This window comes from Equus asinus, chromosome 13, assembly GCF_041296235.1.
Source record: "Equus asinus isolate D_3611 breed Donkey chromosome 13, EquAss-T2T_v2, whole genome shotgun sequence".
NCBI lineage: Eukaryota > Metazoa > Chordata > Mammalia > Perissodactyla > Equidae > Equus > Equus asinus.
Window position 1 is genome coordinate 1,305,563 of NC_091802.1, and position 14,284 is coordinate 1,319,846.

Below are 14,284 nucleotides of genomic sequence, written 5' to 3' on the forward strand. Positions count from 1 at the left end.
GATTTCAGCCATCATATACTTTCTTCTAAATACTTTACCATGCGTATCGTTAACTAGAGTCCAATTTTTGTTTACAGTTTTCTTTTCTTGTAAAATTTACATGCATAGTAAAGTCTTAGAAAATGGTGGATAGGAAGATCCAGAGCTTGTTCCCCTCATTGAAATGACCATGAAACAGGAAAAAAGGATCAGAATCAACTACTTTGTAACTCTAGAATGTGATCAGACATTCATAGCAGCCAGGGGACTATCTGACAAATGGAGAGGCTGCCGATATCAGCTGCAGTGGCTTCCCTGACCGCGTTTATTAGAAGGTTTAAAGAGACATACGCACCTTTTATTTTATTTTATTTGATCCATACATTTAAAGAAATCTGTATCTGGTCACAAGTTAACCACGGAGATAATGGAACAGAAACTGTAGTGACCACAAATAACAAGGAAAAACAAACTTTGAAAAATATTTTGGAAAAGTCACTTTACAAACAGACAACTGCAGCCATCAACAAGAAACAAAAGCAATTTCTGAGGAAGGGGAAATCTAATTTCACAGTTACCATATTATAATACTCAAATGTCCAATTACAAGTAAAAAATTACAAAGCATACAAAGAAACAAAATATGGCTCATTCACAGGAAAAAACTATTTGATAGAAATTATCTCTGTGAAAGCCCAGATACTGAGATTACTATGCAAAGACATTAAATCAGCTGTCTTAAATATTCTCAATGAGTTAAAAAAAAAAAAAAGAAAAGGGGGCTGGCCCCGTGGCCAAGTGGTTAAGTTCGTGCGCTCCGCTGCAGGAGGCCCAGTGTTTCTTTGGTTTGAATCCTGGGTGCAGACATGGCACTGCTCATCAAACCACACTGAGGCAGCATCCCACATGCCACAATTAGAAGAACCCACAACGAAGAATATACAGCTATGTACCGGGGGGTTTGGGGAGAAAAAGGAAAAAATAAAATCTTTAAAAAAAAAGAGAGAAAATCTATGGAGAAAGATTAAAGGAAATCAAGAGAATAGTGTATGAACAAATAGGTAATGTAAAAAAGAGAGAGAAATTATCAAAAGGAACTAAACGGAAATTCTGGAGTTCACAAGTACAATAGCAGAAACGAAAATTCTCTAGAAAGGTTCAGCAGCAGATTTGAACAGGCAGAAGAAAGAACTGACCAACTTGAAAATAAGCCAGTTGAAATTATCCAGTGTGAGGAGCAGAAAGAAAAAATAATGAGGAAAAATGAACTGAACCTGAGGGACCTGTGGGATACCAGCAAAAGAACCAAAATACGCATCAAGGGAGTCCTGGGGGAGAAGAGAGGTAGAAAGAGGCACAAAAAAATACTTGAAGAAATAATGACCAAAAACTTTCCAAATTTGATGAAACACATAAATCTCCACATCCAAGAGGCACAACAAACTCTAAAGAAGATAAACTCAAAGAGATCCACACTGAGATATATTATAATCAATCAGTCAAAGCCAAAGACGAGTGGCCGGCCTGGTGGTGTAGTGGTTAAGCTCTCACGCTCCACTTCAGGGGCCCAGGGTTTGCAGGTTCGGATCCTAGGTGTGAACCTAGCACTGGGCAGCATCCCACATAAAATAGAGGAAGCTGGGCACAGATGTTAGCTCAGCAACAATCTTCCTCAAGCAAAAAGGGGAAGATTGGCAACAGATGTTAGCTCAGAGCCAATCTTCCTCACACACACACACACACACACACACACAAGCCAAAGACAAAGAAAGAAATTTGAAAAGCGGCAAGAGAGAAGCCACCTGTCACATACAAGGGCTCTCTAATAAGATTAACTGTTGATTTCTCATCAGAAACCATGGAGCCCAGAAGGCAGTGGGATAACATAGTTAAAGCGCTAAAGAATAAATACTGTCAACTAGGGGGCCAACCCCATGGCTGAGTGGTTAAGTTCGCGTGCTCCGCCTTTGGCAGCCTGGGGTTTCACTGGTTCGGATCCTGGGCGCAGACATGGCACTGCTCATCAGGCCACATTGAGGTGGTGTCCCACATGCCACAACTAGAAGGACCCACAACTAAAAGTATATACAACTATGTACTGGGAGGATTGGGGGAGAAAAAGCAGGGGAAAAAAAAAAGAAAAAAAATCTGTCAACTATGCAGTGGTGAAGTTTGCACATTCGGCTTCTCCGTGGCCCAGGGTTCACCAGTTCGGATCCCGGGTACAGACATGGCAGTGCTTGGCAAAAGCCATGCTGTGGTAGGTGTCCCACATATAAAGTAGAGGAAGATGGGCGTGGATGTTAGCTCAGGGCCAGTCTTCCTCAGCAAAAAGAGGAGGACTGGCAGTAGTTAGCTCAGGGCTAATCTTCCTCAAAAAGCCCCCAAAAACCTGTCAACTAAAAATTCTATATCTGGCAAAACTATCCTTCAAAACTGAAGTAGAAAACTAAACATTCCCAAATAAACAAAAGCTAAAAGAGTTAGTCATTAGCAGACCTGCTCTATAAGAAATGCTAAAGAGAGTCCATCAGGCTGAGATAAAGGGACACCAGGCAGTAACTGAAAGCCATATGAAGAAGGAAAGAACACTGGTAAAGGTAACTACATAGGTAAATATAAAAGCCAGTATTACTGTAATTTTGGTTTGTAACTCTTTTTTTTCTATATGATTAAAAGGCAAATACATGAAACAATAATTATAAATCTATGTTAATGGGTACACAATGTATGGAGACGTAATTTGTGACAATAATATAAAGAGGGAGCCATGGAGAAGACTAGAAGCAAAGTGTTTGTGTACTATTTAAACTAAGTTGGTTTATTCAAACTATGTCGGTCTAAGTTTAAGATGTTAACTGTGATCCACAAGGCAACCACTAAGAAAATAACTTAAAAATATACAGAAAAGGAAATAAGAAGGAAATAAAAATGATACACTACCCCCCCCAAAAAAGCAGTAATGGAGGAATTGAGAAACAAGAAACATATAAGGCGTACAGAAAACAGATAAATGTGGAAGAAAATCCTTCTTCTGAAAACTACAAAACATTGCTGAAGGAAATTAAAGAATACCTAAGTGAATGTAAAGACATCCGTGATCCTGTGTTCATGGATCAGAAGAATATCGTTAGTACTGTCAATACTACCCAAAGCATTGTACGGAATCAGTGCAATCCATATTAAAGTACCAATGGCATTTCTTGCAGAAATAGAAAAACCCAACCTAAAATTCATATGGAATCTCAAGGGAACCGGAATAGCCAAAACAATTTTGAAAAAGAACATAGTTGGAAGACCTACACTTCCCGATTTCAAAGCCTATGACAAAGCTACAATAATCAAACAGTGTGGCGCTGGCATAAGGAGAGACATGTAGGCCAAGGAAATGGAGTGGAGAGCCTGGAAATATACCCTCCCAACTATGTTCAATTGATTTTAGACAAGGGTGCCAACACCAGTTAATCGGGAAGTAATACTTTCTCTAACAAATAGTGTAAGAAAACTGGATATCGGTTTGCAGAATGAAGTTGGAATTTTACCTTACTCCATACACAAAAATTTACTCAAAAAAGGGGCTAGCTTTAAATTCGGCCGCTCTGCTTTGGCGGGCTGGGTTTGGTTCCTGAACGCGGACCTACACCACTCGTTGGTGGCCTTGCTGTGACAGCGACCCATAAACAAAATAGTGGGAGACTGCCACAGATGTTAGCTCAGGGCAAATCTTCCTCAAGCAAAAAGAGGAAGATTGGCAAAAGATGTTAGCTCAGCGTGAATCTTCCTCAGGAAAAAAAAATCTACTCGAAATGGATCAAAGACCTAAATTTAAGAGCTAAAACTTTTAGGAGAAAATATAAGAGAAAATCTTTGTGAACTTGGATTTGGCAATGGTTTCTTAAATATGACACCAAAAGCAAAAGCAACGAAAGAAAAAAATAGATAAATTGGACTTCATCAAAATTAAAAACTTTTGTGCATCAAAAGACACTATAAAGAAAGTGAAAAGACAACCCATAGAATGGGGGAATATATTTGCAAATCATATATACGATAAGGGATTAATACCCAGAATATATAAAGAACTCCTACAACTCAACAATAAAAAGACAAACAACCCAATTGAAAAATGGGCAAAGGACTTAAATAGACATTTCTCCAAAAAAGACATACACATGGCCAAGAAACATGAAACAAGAAACATGAAAAGATGCTCAGCGTCATTAGGCATCAGGGAAACGCAAATCAAGACCACAATGAGACACCACTTCACACCCATTAGAAGGGCTGTAACTTAAAAAAACAAAAAAGAAAAATAACACATTGGCAAGGATACGGAAAAATTGGAACCCTCACGCCCTGCTTGTGGGAATGTAAAGTGGTTCGGCTGCTGTGGAAAGCAGTTTGGCAGCTCGCCTAAATGTTAAACATAGAGTTAGCATATGACCCAGTAATTCCACTGGGTGGTATTTACCCAAAAGAACTGAAAACAACCATTCAAACATACCTGTTTTGACAGGTATGACACACGCTCCAACATGGATGAACCGTGAAAACACTATACTGAGTAAAATAAGCCAGACACAAAGGACAGACGCTGTAAGATTCCACTTACTTGAAATATGTAGTGAGGAGTTGGGCTCCGGGTTAAAGGTCTTTGTGTGACTTTTTGGCCGCCACAGGCCATTACAAACGCTTTCCCTGGTAGCCATGCGGGGAGGGGTGGGGAAGCTCCCTCCCCCCAGCAGCCCAGCCAGCGGGCACTGCGGGCTCTGAGGGAGCTGCAGGCAAGGACTCTGCCAGGGGCCTTCTCCTCGCCCATTTACATTCCTAGCCGGGTGCCTCCATTCCTAGGTCACTATCTGCGACCTCAGGCAGGGCTCTTCTCCAGGCGCCTCTGTGAGGCCTCTTTAGGTGGAGATGAGGGGGGACCACCAAGACACTGCCCCCCTGACTCAGGGCCCAGTGCTCCTCCACTCCCAGCTGTCCTCCTCCACACCCACCCCCTCCTCCTCCCTCCGGGGGGCCCCTCAACACGTGCCCTGCTCCACCTGACCCTCCACAGGTGCACCACTCATGGGGGAAGACGGAACCCGGGCGTCGGTGCCTTCTCGCTTCTGTCATCACAGTAAGTGATTAAAGATTCCCTCTTTCGTCTTTGGCTTGTTGCTTTCACCCGCTGCCCCAGCACTGACAGCCCAGCTCCATCTCCCAGCGCAGCGCAGCTCCGGGCATCTAGAATAGGCAAATTCTAGAGACAGAAAGTAGATGAGAGGTTACAGGGGCTGGGGGAGGGGGAAGTGGGGAGTTACTGCTTAATGGGGACACAGTTCTGTTTGGGGCGATGAGGTTTCAAGTATACTGGTGACGGTTGCTCAACATTGTGAATGTAATTAATGGCACTGAATTGCACACTTAAAAATGGTTAAAATGAAAACTTTATGTAACATATTTTACCACAATAAAAAAATGGAGGGTCCACTGAGTGGCATAGTGGTTAAGTTTGCGCGTTCCCCTTCTGAGGCCTGGAGTTTGTGGGTTCGAATCCCGGGCGTGGACATACACTGCTCATCAGGCCACGCTGTGGCGGCTCTTACATACAAAATAGAGGAAGACTGGCACGGCTGTTAGCTCGGGGACAGTCTTCCTCAGCAAAAAAAAGGGGGGGGGAATATTATATACAATGAAATGCGCACATATTAGCTGTCATATTCTGTGTTTTGACAAAAACGTACATGTGAATAATTTGAAATATGTCAAGATACAGAAGATCATCATAACCCAGAAAGTACCCTCATGCCCTTTTCTATTCAATCCCCACCTGCAATCTCCCAGAGGCGTCCCCTGTTCTGATTTTCTTCCAAGGCAGATTTATTTTGCCTCTTCTAGGACTTCCTATAAATGTGGTCATACTCTACGCTTCCTTTGTGTAAGCCTCCTTTCACTCAGGGCAATGTTTCTGAGGTTCATCTTTACTGTGGGCATTGGCAGCTCGTTCCTTCCTGTTGGCGAGTAGATTCCAGTGAGGGAACGAACCGCGGTTTGTTCCAACATGCTCCTACTGGTGCTACGAGGGCTCTTTCCAACTGGGGGCTGTTATGAATAAAGTGGCTGTGAACATGACCGTGCAAGACTTTTTGTGAAAATGTCCTTTCATTTCTCTCAGCACGCATCAGAGAGTGGAACTCTGTGTCATCGGGTAGGCATCGTTTAGTTCTCCAAGAAACTCCCAGACCTTTTCCCAAAACGGTTGTCCCATTTCACGTTCCCACCAACAACGTCTGAGATGTCCAGCTCCACATCCTCAGAAATCTTTAATGCTGTCAGGTATTTCAATTTTAGCCGTTCTGATGCGTGTGTAATGGATGTGTGCTATAGTTTTAATTTACACGTCCCTGATGTTGAATATAGTCATGTTGAATATTTTTCATTATTGGCTATTCATACATCTTCTTCAGTAAAGTGCCTGTTCCAATCTTTTGCCTGTTTTAAAATTTAGTTGCTAGTCTCAGCCTTATTGATTGGAGGCTTTTTAAAAATAGGCGTTCTGGAAAAGGACTATATGCCTATTTTGAAAATAGGCATATTCTGGGCACTAGTCCTTTTTCAGATATATGTTTTGTGAATATTTTCTCCCAGTGTGGCTTGCCTATTTATTTTTCTTAACGAAACCTGATGATGAGCAGGAGTTTTTTATTTAATAAAATTTCATTTATCAAATTTTATCTTATTCTCTGTGACCTAAGAAATTTTTGTCGACCCCTCAAATCCTGAAGACGTTCTCTTGTTTTCCTTCAGAAGCTTATGGCTTTGTCTAGTATGCTTATCACTATGATTCGTCTTGAATTCATTTTGAGTTTTGTATGGTATGAAATAGGCACTGAGGCTCATTTTTTTCCGTAAGAACATATGGCGATTCCACATCCATTTGTGGAAAAGATTTTCTTTTCTTCATTGGATTGCTTTGATGCCTTTTTCAAAATCAACTGACTGTGTAAATACGGCTGCATTTCAGGGCTTTCCGTTCTATTCTGTTGGTCTGTCAATCCTTTCGCCAGGACCACACTTTCTTGATTATGGTGGTTCTACGGTCGGTATTAAAGTAAGATAATGTAAGTTCTTTTTCTTCTTCATTTTTTAGACTGCTTTGGATATTCTAAGTCTTTTGAATTTTCAAATAAATTTTAGGATCAGACTGTGAATTTCCACAAAAATCCTGCTTGGATTACAATTGAGATTGTGTTCAATTTATAAATTTGGGCAAACCCAGCCTGTGGCAGCCAGCCACCTATTTTGTAAATAAAGTTTTATTGGAACACATCCCTGCCTGTTCCTTTCTTTATTGTCTGTGGCTGCTTTCACGCTACAATGGCAGAGTTAAGAGGTTGCAACAGAGACCATATGGCACACAAGCCTAAAATAATTGCTATCCAGCCCTTTAAGAAGAAGTGTGCCAATCTTATGGATCCGTGCGGGAGGAAGTTGGTGTCTTCGGGGTAGTGTGCCTTCCACATCATGAGCATGGCATTTTGCTCTGTTGATTTAAATATCCCGTAATTTCTCTCAACAATGTTTTATAGTTTTCAGTGTAGGTCTTGCAAGTCTCTTGTTAAATTTGTTACTTCTAATTTCACGGTTTGGGGGAGACTAGTATAAATGGAAATGTTTTAAGATTTTATTTCCAGTTGTTTGCTCTCAGTATATAAAATACAGTTAAATTTTGGACAGTAATTTTATATCCTGTGGTTCTAGCAGCTGTAGAATCCGTAGGATTTTCTATCTAAATAATCTTGTCATCAAGAAAGAGAGTCAGTTTTAATTCTTCTCTCAGATTTTTGTGCCTTTTTTCCCTTGCCTTATTGCGGTGGCTAGGACCCCCAGTACAATGTTAAATAGATTTGGTATTACTTTGTTCCCAGTCTTACGGAACACTATTAAACAGGATATTAACGGTAGGTTTTTTTTTTTTAATAGATGGGCTTTATCAGATTGAGGAATTTCCTTATTATTCCTGGTTTACTAACAGTTTTTATTATGAATGTGTTGAGTTTTGTCAAATGCTTTTCCTGAATTTACTGAAGTATGGTTATCCTTCATGATGCTAATATGGTGAATTACATTGATTTTCAAATGCCAAACCCATTTTGCATCACTGGGATAAATCCCACTTGCTCATAATGTATTATCCTTTTCATCTGCTGCTAGATTGAATTTGCTCATATTTTCTTATGGAGTTTTCCATCCATGTTAGTGAAGACTATTTGCTTGCAATTTTTTTTTTTAAAGATTTTATTTTTTTCCTTTTTCTCCCCAAAACTCCCCAGTACATAGTTGTATATTCTTCGTTGTGGGTCCTTCTAGTTGTGGCATGTGGGACGCTGCCTCAGCGTGGTTTGATGAGCAGTGCCATGTCTGCGCCCAGGATTCGAACCAACGAAACACTGGGCCGCCTGCAGCGAAGCGCGCGAACTTGACCACTCGGCCATGGGGCCAGCCCCTGCTTGCAATTTTTAAAATGTGTTTTTTAAGTTTTGGAACCAGAGTTCTACGGACTCAACGAAATGACTTGGAAAGTGTTCCATCCTCCTCTGTTTTTAAAAATAATTTGTTTAAGATATATGTTATTTCTTCCTTAAATATTTGGTAGAATCTGCCAGCAAAATCATCTGGGCCTAGAGTTTCTTTGTGGAAGATTTTTTTTTAATGAATTCAATTTCTTTAGTAGACACAATTCTATTTATATTTTCTATTTTATCATCTTGTGTCAGCATTTTACAAGGAATCTGTCCCTTTCTTCTAACCTGTTGAATTTGTAGGGCTGACATTGTTCAGAATATTCTCTAATTCTTCTTTTAATGCTGTCAATTTCTGTTGCAATAGCCCTCTTTCACCCCTAATCTTACTAACTTGTGTATTTCTGTTTTTTCTTAATTGCTCTAGCTAAGGTATATCAATTTTGTTGATCTTTTCAAAGAACTACTTTTTGGCCTTGCTGTTTTAACAATTATTTTGTTTTGTTTTGTTTTGTTTTTTGTTTCTGGAACTGCAATTTCCTTTCTTCTACTTACTTTGAGGTTACTTTACTCTTCGCTTTCCAGCTTCCTAAGGTTGATCCTCAGGTAATTGACTTTAGGCACTTATTTCTTCTTTTCTCATACAGGCATTTAGGACTCTAAGTTTTCCTCTAAGCATTGCCTTAGCTCCACAAATTTTGATATTTTTGTTATTCAGTTCAAAATCTTTTCTAATTTTTCTTGTGATTATTTCTTTGACTCATGAGTTACTTGGCTTATGTGCCTTCTGTATATCTTCCTTGGTGAGGTGTCTGTCCAGGCTTTTTGCCCATTTTTTTCAGGGGAGAACGTGAACACAGAGCAGTCCCCTCCTAGGACACGTGGGGAAATCACAGGGGTGAGCATTGGATGAGCCTTGTCCCGGGGAAACCACCTTTGTGATCACGGCATCTCATCTGCCAGGTAAACTTTTTCACCCATTTTAAAATCAGAGTTATGGGGCCGGCCCCGTGGCCGAGTGGTTGGGTTCTCGCGCTCCGCTTCGGAGGCCCAGGGTTTCACCGCTTTGGATCCTGGGTGCAGACATGGCACTGCTCGTCAGGCCATGCTGAGGCAGAGTCCCACATGCCACAACTAGAAGGACTCACAACTAAAATATACAACTATATACTGGGGGGCTTTGGGGAGAAAAAGGAAAAACAAAAAAATCTTAAAAAAAAATAAAATCAGAGTTTGTTTTCTTATTGTTGAGTTTTAAGCTATCAATTTCTCTTCTTCTTCTTTTTTATTTACCCTCTCTCCCCGCCTTCTGTCCTTCTGGGAGTCCAATTGCATTTATGTTACCCTTTTTGATGTTGTCCCATTGATCCCTGGGGTTCTATTTGGTTTTTATTTTTCCTATTCTTCAGATTGAATAATTTCTATTGCTCTACCCTCAAGCTCACTTACTACTTTGCTGTCATCTATGTTTGGTTGTTAAACCCAATCTAGTGAATTCTTTTTTTTTTTTTTTTTGAGGAAGATTAGCCCTGAGCTAACATCTGCTGCCAATCCTCCTCTTTTTGCTGAGGAAGACTGGCCCTGAGCTAACACCCATGCCCGTCTTCCTCTACTTTATATGTGGGACACTCACCACGGCATGGCTTGACAAGCAGTGCCATGTCCGCACCCGGGATCCCAACCGGCAAACCCCGGGCCACCAAAGCAGAACATGGGAACTTTGCTGCACCACCAGGCTGGCCCCTCCAGTGAATTCTTTATGTTAGGCATCCTGTTTTTCAGTTGTGGAATTTCCTCTTGGTTCTTTTTTTAGTTTTTATTTCTCTGCTGAGGTTTCCTATCTTTTCATTCATTGTGAGATATTTTTCTTTATGTCAGGGGTCAGCAAATGACAGTCTGTGGATTTAATTTGGCTCACTGTCTGTTTTTGTAAATAAAGTTTTACTGAAAAGCAGCTATATCTTTTGTTTACACACACTATCTTATGACTGCTTTCACAGTACAATTTCAGGGTTGAGCAGTTGCAACAGAGATCCTGTGTGACTCACAAAGCCAAAAACATTTGCTATCTGACCTTCTACAGAAAAAATTTGCTGACTTCTTCTTTACATCATTGAGCATAACTGTGATCACTGCCTTAAAATTCTTGTCTGCTATATAATATCTGGGTCATCTTGGGAGTAGTCTCTAAGGATGCTTTCCTCTCTTGAGAATGGGTCATTTCTTCCCGGCTCTTCAGAGTGGAGTAATTTTTTATTGTGACGTAGATAATGTGACTGGTATGTCGTGGAGACTCTAAACTCTGTTACAGTCTTCTGAAGAGTGTCTTAGAAAAAACTGTCTTTTTTAGTAGACAATTAACCTGCTCACTTGAACTCAGACTTTAGATTCTGTCTTTTTGGATGGCTGCTCAAATCTCAGTTCAGTTCTCTATCCTTTGCTGGGCTGCTTTGAGCCTGCCGGCGCAGGCGCCGTTCAGGGATAAGCCAGAGACTGGGGAACCATCTATACGGGCTCCTTACAGGAGAATTTAGGGCTCCTTTTCTCTGTCTCCTCTTTTTTCCAGAATCCCTTGCTCACTTTCTAGCAGCTGTGGTTTGCCTGAACTGTGTCCTCCAGGTGTTGAGGTCAGAAAGACTGCAGGGTTTTTATTGGAGTTTTAGCCACCCCATGCCACATGGACTATTGCTCACCTTTAAGCTAAAAGCTATAGAAACAGGAAATTCATTCCAAGTTGGCCCTTCTCTCCAGTGTCAACTACCCTCCAGAGACTCTTCGCTCTCTAGTATCTTATGGTCATTGCTTTGTTTTATTTCATTTTGTTCAGAGTTTCTAGTTCTCTGCAGACAGGTCAGTTCCAGTAGGTGCTTACTCTGGCACAGCAGGAACAGAATCCTTTTCAATCTCTTTTAAGCTATAGGTGTCTCATCCCTCTGTTTTTTCCTTCCTTGTAATTTACTTGTTTAAGAAATTGGATAGTTTGTCCTATGGAGGTCTCCCCCACATTGTGCGTGTGTGCGTGTGTGTGTGTGTAGATAGATAGATAGATAGATAGATAGATAAATAGATAGATAGATAGAGCTATATATATATTTTTAAAGATTGGCACCTGAGCTAACATCTGTTGCCAATCTTTCTTCTTCTTCTTCTTCTCCCCAAAGTTCTCCAGCACATAGTTGTATATTTTTAGTTGCGGGTCCTTCTAGTTGTGACACGTGGGACGCCACCTCAGTATGGCCTGATGAGCGGCGCCATGTCTGTGCCCAGGATCTGAACCAGCGAAATCCCGGGCTGCCGAAGCAGAGAGCACGAACTTAACCCCTTGGCCAGGGTGCTGGCCCCCCATTATATATCTTGCTATTGCATCCCCATGATGTGATTTTATTCTAAAAAACATTTCACCATATGTGCCTCAAATCTCTTTTTTGAAGAAATGAAATGTTACACTGTTGTGTTCTTTTTGTGAGGTATTGCATTGAAAGGATGTTCCATAATATATCTATCCAGACTCCTGCTTATTTGTTTCAAACAACGTTACAATGTATGTGACCAACTGTGAAGTAGGGTTACTTTGTCAGTGGCGCATGCCTTTCCATTTTTATGGATATTGCCTAAATTGTCCTCCAGGAGCTTACTGCTGTCCACCCTTTCACGTGCCTGCCTCCCCAAAGGTCATTGCCATGTCATTACTTGTAAAAGTCTGTGTGTTAGTGTCCTAGGGCTGCCATGACAAACTGCCACAGCCTGGGGGTTTAAAACAACAGACATCTATTCTCTCAGAGCTCTAGAGGCTGGAAGTCTAAAATCGAGGTGCTGACAGGGTTGGTTCCTACTGGAGCCTCTGACAGAGATTTCTGTTACAGGCTCTTAACATGAGCCCTGATATCGGTTCCCCCACATTGAACGCAGCGTATATGGGGTTAAAACTAACCCCCCCCACCCCCTTTCCTGCTTCTCTAGCTCCGCTCATATGTAAACACCTCTTTCTTTAACCTTTGCCTCCTTGAGCTTTATAACTAAATGGGAGTTACAAATTGTGAAAAGCCCAGGTGGCCTGGAATGGGAGGCACACTAAAGTTTAGCTGATCATGTGTCCTTGAAGTCTGCCAGGAAAGCCGCTGTCTCAAGAATATCAAGGAGGGCAGGCTTCCCAGACCTCAACTCCTCACTCCCGGCGCTCGAACCCGCCTCAAACAGGAAGACGAGACAAGAGACAATGGTGAAGGACGCCCACCTGCCATCCTCCTATCCCCCCCCCCCCACCCCGCCTCGCTGCAAGCAGCCTCTCAAGGCCAAACGCAGGCTGGTGGGAAAGCACAGAGCTGCACAAGCTGCATGTTCCCCCTTCCCTACCCAAAACCCCAAATAAAAACCCCTACCCATTCCTTGTCGGGGAGCCAGCAATTTCTGAGGCATGAGCCCTTGCTTTGCTCCCTGTGCCTGGCATAGTAAAGACTTTCCTCTTCCACTCAAGACCGTTCTCGTTATTTGAATTGGCATCGGGTTCAGGGACTGAACTTTCGGTTACACTTCCACGCTTCTTTCCTAGCTTCCACCAGCTGCTGGCCACCCTGGGCAATCCTTGGCTTGCAGTCGCATCAGTCCCGTCTCTGTCTCCATCTTCACACGGCCTTCTCCCGTGTTGCTGTGTGTCTCTGTATCTCTGTTTTCTCTCCTACTTCAGTCCCGCTGGCAGGATTTCTGTGGAAACAGTTGGTTAGATCTGCAAGTCACACTCCTAATCTCTCCGCCAATTCATTCCTCCATTTATCTCTTTCCTCTTGCATTTTCCTATAAGCAGGAAAGAGAAACCAGGCTGCACCTTCCACATTTTGCTAGGCAATCTCCTCACCAAAATATCCAAGTTCACCCCTTGTAAGTTCTACTTTCTACCTGACAACAGAACACAATTCTGCCAAGTTTCTACCACTTTATAACAGGCACTGCTTTTCTGCCAGTGTCCAATAACGTGTTCATCATTTCCTCGAAAGCCTCCCCAGCAGCACCTTCAGCGTTCGTAAACCAGGCCCCACACCAACATTCTGTGCAGATAATATACATGTTCCTTAAGGGAAGAGATGCTTTCTTACAGCCCTCCTGACTCTTTCAGAAGCTCTCACAGAATCGCCTTGAATGTCTCTGTTTCTATCAACAGTCTCTTCAAGGTGTGAAAATTAATAAAGGGAAACCTTACACAAAATGAAGTGGGGAGGCCAGAAGGGGGAGCCCTCAGCACTACTGCTCTGCGTCAATTCCAGGAAAGATCGTCCGTCACAGGCCCCGGAAGAGACGTCCACTGCCTTCTAGACAAGAAAGACCACCCCAGCAACCCAGCCAACGAGAAACAGTCACCACCCTGAACAAGACCTTGTTTTCCACCAATGGGCTTCTGTTCAAAACAACCCTCCCAACTTCCTCCTTTTTCTCTATAAAATAAACTCCTCCTTTGTGTGCTAGACTTGCCTGTGGCTTTTGCTATAGCGTGCTTGTCCCAAATTGCAATTCCTTTCCTATTCCCAAATAAACTGATTTTGCTGGTAAAATAACTGGCTGTTTTATTTTTAGGCGAACAAACGCAATTTAGCCTTTTTCTATCAAACATCTCAAAATTCTTCCCATAACCCAATTCCAAAGGCTCTTCCACATTTTTGAAGGCATTTATGACAGAAGTGCCCCACTTCCAGTACCAAAAACTGCATTAGTGTCCTGTGGCTACCATAACAGATTGCCACAAACCAGGTGGTTTAAAACAACACAAATGTGGTCTCTCCCAGTTCTGGAGGCTGGAAGTCTGA

At 42.0% G+C, this 14,284-nt stretch overlaps 1 long non-coding RNA gene across 3 annotated transcripts; it reads left to right on the top strand.

Moving 5' to 3' along the window:
* Positions 1-4,605: 4,605 nt before the first annotated feature.
* On the top strand, positions 4,606-14,024 carry LOC106825522 (uncharacterized). Of its 3 annotated transcripts, XR_011493536.1 has the most exons (4): positions 4,606-5,104; positions 9,332-9,452; positions 12,592-12,708; positions 13,645-14,024. It is a non-coding gene; the product is annotated as an uncharacterized lncRNA (long non-coding RNA). The 3 variants fall into 3 exon arrangements; XR_011493535.1 differs by lacking the exon at positions 9,332-9,452 and having other exon boundaries at positions 4,611-5,104; XR_011493534.1 differs by lacking the exon at positions 12,592-12,708 and having other exon boundaries at positions 4,617-5,104.
* The last annotated feature ends 260 nt before the right edge of the window (positions 14,025-14,284 follow it).